We start from the raw sequence: 6,000 nt of genomic DNA, 5'->3' as shown, positions 1-6,000 counted from the left end.
GGGTCACCTAATTGGATAGAAGCCAAAAAGTCCCGCCTGGTCCATCAAGTAGAAAAGAAGAAAACAAAAGAGCCACGAGACTTTTGTGAAGGTGTTTGTACCAGGGGCAGACCTCTGTACCTGGCTCGGATTTTCTGTTTGTTATTTTGCCTTTTATTAAACCTTTTTGTTTCAATCACCGCAGCAGAAGCCATCCTGCTCATTCTTCACCTCCAAAGGTAATAGCTAAGCTATCCTTGGGTGTATTAGGTTCCCTTTTGAAGGCTCATAAAACCCTGGCCCGACAAAATAGAACCTAATAGTCTACAGCCCCAGAGCCCTGAGAATCCTCATTTACACCACACAGCACTGGCTGAAACCATGGGAGGGAATTGAAACTGGAGGAGTTGAAACTGTGCAAGGGAATTGAAACTGTGCAAGGGAATTGCAGCATCAGCACTGTTCTTCCTCGAGATTTCCTCTGAATAACGAAGCCATTAATGAGCTCATTAACCTGATCTTTCCTTAATGCCCAGATTAGGGTTTTGGCAGCCCATGGTTGATTCCCCTGCCCAAGTGACCTCTCTTTCCAGCACACAACTTCTTGCTTGTCATCCTGTTCTCACCTCGTGGTGTGAACACTGAGAAGAGAAAGTGGGAAACCATTCTTGAACCCCAGGGAAAAGAAATTCTAATGAAGTGGTTGAAAACAAAATTGGATCCATTTTGTTCTGGTCACCAGTCAAACAAATTTCCCTAATCATATTTGAATTAGTTTGTCTCTCTTTTCCTTTTCACAAACAAAGAGGCACACAAAACTAAAATTTGCTCCCAGGTAGGTATAGATACATTCATTCTGAATTTTTAAGGGAATGAACTGACAGAAAAAAAACGGCAAAATATATTGAAAAGCTTGGTAATCCATTTGGAGAAATAACTGGAATAACTGAATGCTTGCTTACAGGTACAAATCAATAAAACCTAAAATAACTGATTTACAGAAGCTTTGAATTATTAGCTGCTGCCAGAATTGGCAGTTTAGGAAAATTTAAAGAACTCAAAGTCATTCTCAGTCAATAAGTTTTCCTTGATGCTGGGAAACCAAAGTGCAAAGCTCACCAGTAGTTAAATAAATAATGATTTAGTTTGGTTTATACACAACAACTCCTCAAAATCACACTGTTAATATGGGATCTCCTTCTGTAGAAAGCTCATAAAGCTGACACAATAAAGTTGTTTAATCAATGTTGATTTAAGGGAAGCAAGGATTTTAGGGAGAAGAAAACATATTTTTGTTCAGGTTTAGCCCAGGAGTTGGGGTAAAGCAAAATGCTCATTTTGGGCATGCAAAGCCTTCTTTAAACTGAAATAAAATAAGATTTTAAGGTTAAGGAGGAGCCTCATAGCAGCCAAAAAAAATTAACTACTAATTAAAAGAATACTTATTTTTCTACCAAAATGCAGAAGTGGAAGTGCTTGTGGTGCACCTACTCCATGAGGGTTGGGGTTATTCACTGGCCTCTCTTGGGTCTCCAAACAAAAATTAAACCCCAGATGGTTCCTCGAGAACCAGCAAAGACAATTTCTCCTCTAAAAATTCTTATGAAGACAGAAAAAAGATTTTTTTTACATCTCCTCATTTAAGCTAATTCCTTTGGGAATTCCTCCAGGGCTGAAGGTTCTGCTGTCCAGTCCCAGCCATGCCCTCCAAACCCAAAGGTTTTTCTTCCATCAGTTTTATTTAATAGACAGATTCCTTCAATCAGCTCCTTAGACATGTTCTCCCAAATTTCACATCATCTCAGCCGTGTCTCAGGCTATTTCCATCTCTTTTCTGGATAGCTTTGGACTCTGTCAAGTCCTGGCATATACAATACATTTATTTCCTGTAATATTGGACATTTTCCTGCAGCAATTACTTTCAAAGGCATTTCAGTGTCTGCCTGTATCTGTGGTGAATTCTGGGTTTATTAAGGTGGAAATCCACGTGAGCTGCTGTCAGGGAACAGCAAAGTTCAGCCTGCCTTTACAGTGCAGAATTTCAATGACCACACTCAGCTAATTCCTGACTTAATTGGTCCTGATAATTGATTGTCCTCCTGTGTTGCTTTACCTTGTAAAGTGCTGTTACAGGTGAGTCTTTGGAGCTCTGAGATTATTGTTTTCCCCCCACAAATGGTTATAATTATGATTTTTTTAGCATTAAATAATATTGCTGTTCACTAGGTATTGTTTCAACTTGTGTTAAAATCTGCTTTCCATCAATTCCTCGGGTGAGTAATGAAAATATGGAATTTATTTACCTCCATAGTGCCAAAGGTGAGGGAATGCACCTTGGTGTTTCCTCCAGCCTGAAACCTGAGTTACCTGGACAGCTTCTCACCCATCCCTGATGGAAAACAACTTCCTTGTCAAGACCACACTCCTAAAATATCCCGGGATTTACAGCAGCAGGCATTTGCAGAGCTCCTAAATGTCTGCTGAGCTCATGGCAGGGCTCCTCCTGCCATTCCTGCTTTGCCTCTGCTCCTCAAAATATATAAAAGGGCAAAAAAAAAAGGGGAAAAAATGTTCTAGAAACATTCTGGACTGACTCCCAAGGTGTTTGGGTCCCTCAGTTTCACCTGTCTGCCCCTTTTCTTCCCAAGCAAAGGTTTCCATGTCATCTGCCACCAGCTCCATTTTCATCCACCAGATGAAATCCACCAGATTTTGCCATTTTTCATGGCATAAATTCCTGGGTTTTCACAAATTAAAATGGCAAGAGACCACAAAGTATCACCTGGTCCTAATTACCCATTAAGCAAAAAAAAAAACTGTTGATTTTTTTACATTATATATTATAGTAGATCTTTTAGATTTCTTTCCAAAAGTATCCAAAAATGAAATGGTACCCAATGATTTGTGAGACCAAATGAGCACCATGCAATGATTATTTCACAGCTGCCTCACTGCATTAAATTCCCCTTCCCTAAGAGGGGGAATTTAACAAAATTTAATTTAATCAATTAAATTATTAATTTATCATTTGTTTTCACCTGGAAATGAATCACCTTCCATTCTTATGTGGATATATATTTCAGAGGAAGCCTTTCTCATAACCTGTTTTAAGTACACTATTTTCAAATCAACATAAAATTAATTCAAGAAGACCTTTTAAGCTGCAGATAAAATAAAAATAAATAAATAAGCAAAAAAAGCAGAATATGTAGACAAACCCTCAAGGTTCTCACATTCCAAGGGAATCTCAGGAGAGGGATTTGAGATTTGGCTCCTCTGCAAGGACACAAAGTCACTTTGAGGCTCAGTGCCACCAAGCCATGCCAGTGCTGACTGACAACACTGGATATTGACATTTCTCTGAGCTCTTGCTCTGAAATCAATGCACACATTTTAATATTTTCCTGTCTCCAGTAAGGTGATGTCCAAATGCTTTGCATGGACAAATTACCAGCACACACAGCTTTAGGCTCCCAGGACTTTGGGTCCCTTGAATTTTCCTTTCCTCTGGTGCTCAGTTCCACTGAAGATTGCATGTTCAGCACTCCAGCATGAGAGGAAAATCACTTTTTCCTTCACTGTTTCACCTATTTCTTGGAAAATTTTATTCAATCTGTGAAAATTGGCTTTTCCTTTTAACCCCTTTGCTGCCTTTCCTCTTGGGAAATAAAGCCAGATGTACTTGAGGACAGAAGTGTGAACAAATAAGCCCCAGTTATCTGCATGGGGTCAGTCTGTTCCTCCTCCACTTGCTGCAAATCATGCCCTGACATTCCCTCATTTTCTCTGGCCACGTTCTTTAGTTCTGTATTATTTTCCAGCCCTTGGAGAACATTTCCTGCAGTCTCCTTTCAGGGGGTGCAGTTTTTTCTCCCGTGGTGTTCCAGCCTGACCTTGCTCCCTTGTGGAGCTCTCCAAAGCACACGTGGCTGTTCAGAGCTGTTTAATTGAAGCCTGCAGGTCTCTTCTCAGCATCCTAATTCAGCTCTTTTGGCTGCTTCTGGAGGAGACTGAACTTTGTGGCCTTCATTTTCCAAAAGCCTCCGATCTCCTAATTAGTCACATGATGTGAGAAGCTGGAATTTCACAAAATACATCAACACTTGAACACTGACCTTCTGAAACTCTACCCATCAGCTTTCAAGGCCTTAGGGTTTATAATTTTTTTTAATCTAGCCCTTATTTTAGTAGGAAAATCCTGATACTGTTGGGCAGCAGAGGTGCTGTGATTTTTCAGGTATTTTTGCAAATACACACAAAGACTTCAAGAAGTCCAGACACAGCTTTGTTCTCTGTACAACATCTTTTGTACCATGTACAGACTGAACTTAACACTGGCTGTGAAGAAACAGAATTAAAATCACTCCTGGGACAACACAAATGAGTACTTGTCAGCACACAAAGCATGAGGCATTTAGGGAGAGAAACAATAATTAGAATTTATCTAAGAATGCAGAATATGTGAAAGGAGAGAACCATCTGCTTGAAACAAAGATGGAATGGAACAATGAGAAACCTTCTGAGAAAGAGGGATATTCAGAAGGCTAAAAAGGAGGATTATATTGCCCTAGTAGATTTTACCACCACCCCAGAAGGGGTTGTTTTAACCTGGGAACCAAATATTACGTTCTGGCTGAATGATGAACCCTGCTTGGCTTTGATAAGGAAGTTGTGACTGCAGCACATTTCTTGGAATAAAATGGGAAACTGAAAGTTACCCAATGAGATAGTTTTAATAATCTGTAGCTGAACGAGCTGTGGAGTGATGCAGCAACACTGCTTCAGTGCCCTCAGTGGGGTCAAGAGAAGGAAACCACTGTGAGTACAAAGCACAAAACACATGGATATGTTTTCTTGACTCCAGTGATGCCTTGTGAGGGCTGCCCTAGAACAGAGGCTGAACAGAGTTACAGAATAAAGCAGGCATTTATTAGGAGGCCTCAAGGGATGCCCCTTGGGCAGCACAGGAGCCCAGCCAGGGCTGCACCCAAGATGAACCCAAATGGTCCCAAAATGCACGAGCGCTCCCGGGGTCTCTCCCTGGGATCAGCTCTGCTCCATGTGCAGATTGCAGTTCAGTGTCCAGTTCCAGCTGCAGCCCCTGCAGTCCCATCCTGCTTGTTTTTCTCTCTGCAGCCCACGGGGTTTGTGCTCTTGGGGCTGAGATTTGGATCATTTGTCCTTGGTGCCCAGCTGGAGCAGGAATTGTTTTGTCTCCCTGCTCTGTGCACAGAGCTCACCATCCCCTGATGTGAAGCTCAGAATTATACACTAAAGCAGCACAGAATGTGAAAAATATAAAAGTTAAAACCTGAGGCATCACCAAGTAGGAGGAAAAAGCAAACTCTCATTGGAAAGGAATGTTTGTTGGTACCAGAAATGCCTGCGGAGTGCAGCTATGCCAAGATTCACCTTTATAATGGGGAGCATCTGCCTCAAGGCAGAGCAAGAGCAAATCCAAACCAGCAGCATTCAACATGGACACTTCTCCCAAACAACTGCACTTTGAGGTGTTTACACATGGAAAATTCAACTGGCATTGCTCCTGAGGGTGTAACAAGAGGGGCTGCAGGCTCCAGGGGCTGAGCTGGAGGAGGCAGGTGGGCTTTGGGGGGTTAAGGGTGGCTGCTCACCAATCCTGGGTGTTGTGAGGACATAACAAACACCTGACCACGCTGGTGCTTCCTGTCCCTGTGCACCCTCCAGAGCCAACAGTCCCCTCCTGCCTTATTAGATTGATATCTGGGAGAAAAAATTGCTGCCTGTTGTGTTTATCAGGGCTAGACAACCCTCCCTGCACATGCTTGAAATTAGCACATCAAGGCAGGGAAAATTAATTAGCAGTTTGGGGCTTCAGCTGGGAAAGGCAGCTTGACCTCAGCTGGTTGTTCTGAAGAGGTCAATTTAATGTGGCTGTGGTCACACAGACCTCAGACACTGTGAGAAGAGATCCCCGATGTTCTCCTGGGCTTGGCAGTGCTAATTCAAACCCCAAAAATCACCAGGAAAAGTGCATTTTGT

This window comes from Passer domesticus, chromosome 9 (genome assembly GCF_036417665.1).
Source record: "Passer domesticus isolate bPasDom1 chromosome 9, bPasDom1.hap1, whole genome shotgun sequence".
NCBI classification, from domain to species: Eukaryota; Metazoa; Chordata; class Aves; order Passeriformes; family Passeridae; genus Passer; species Passer domesticus.
This window is presented reverse-complemented; position numbering follows the sequence as displayed.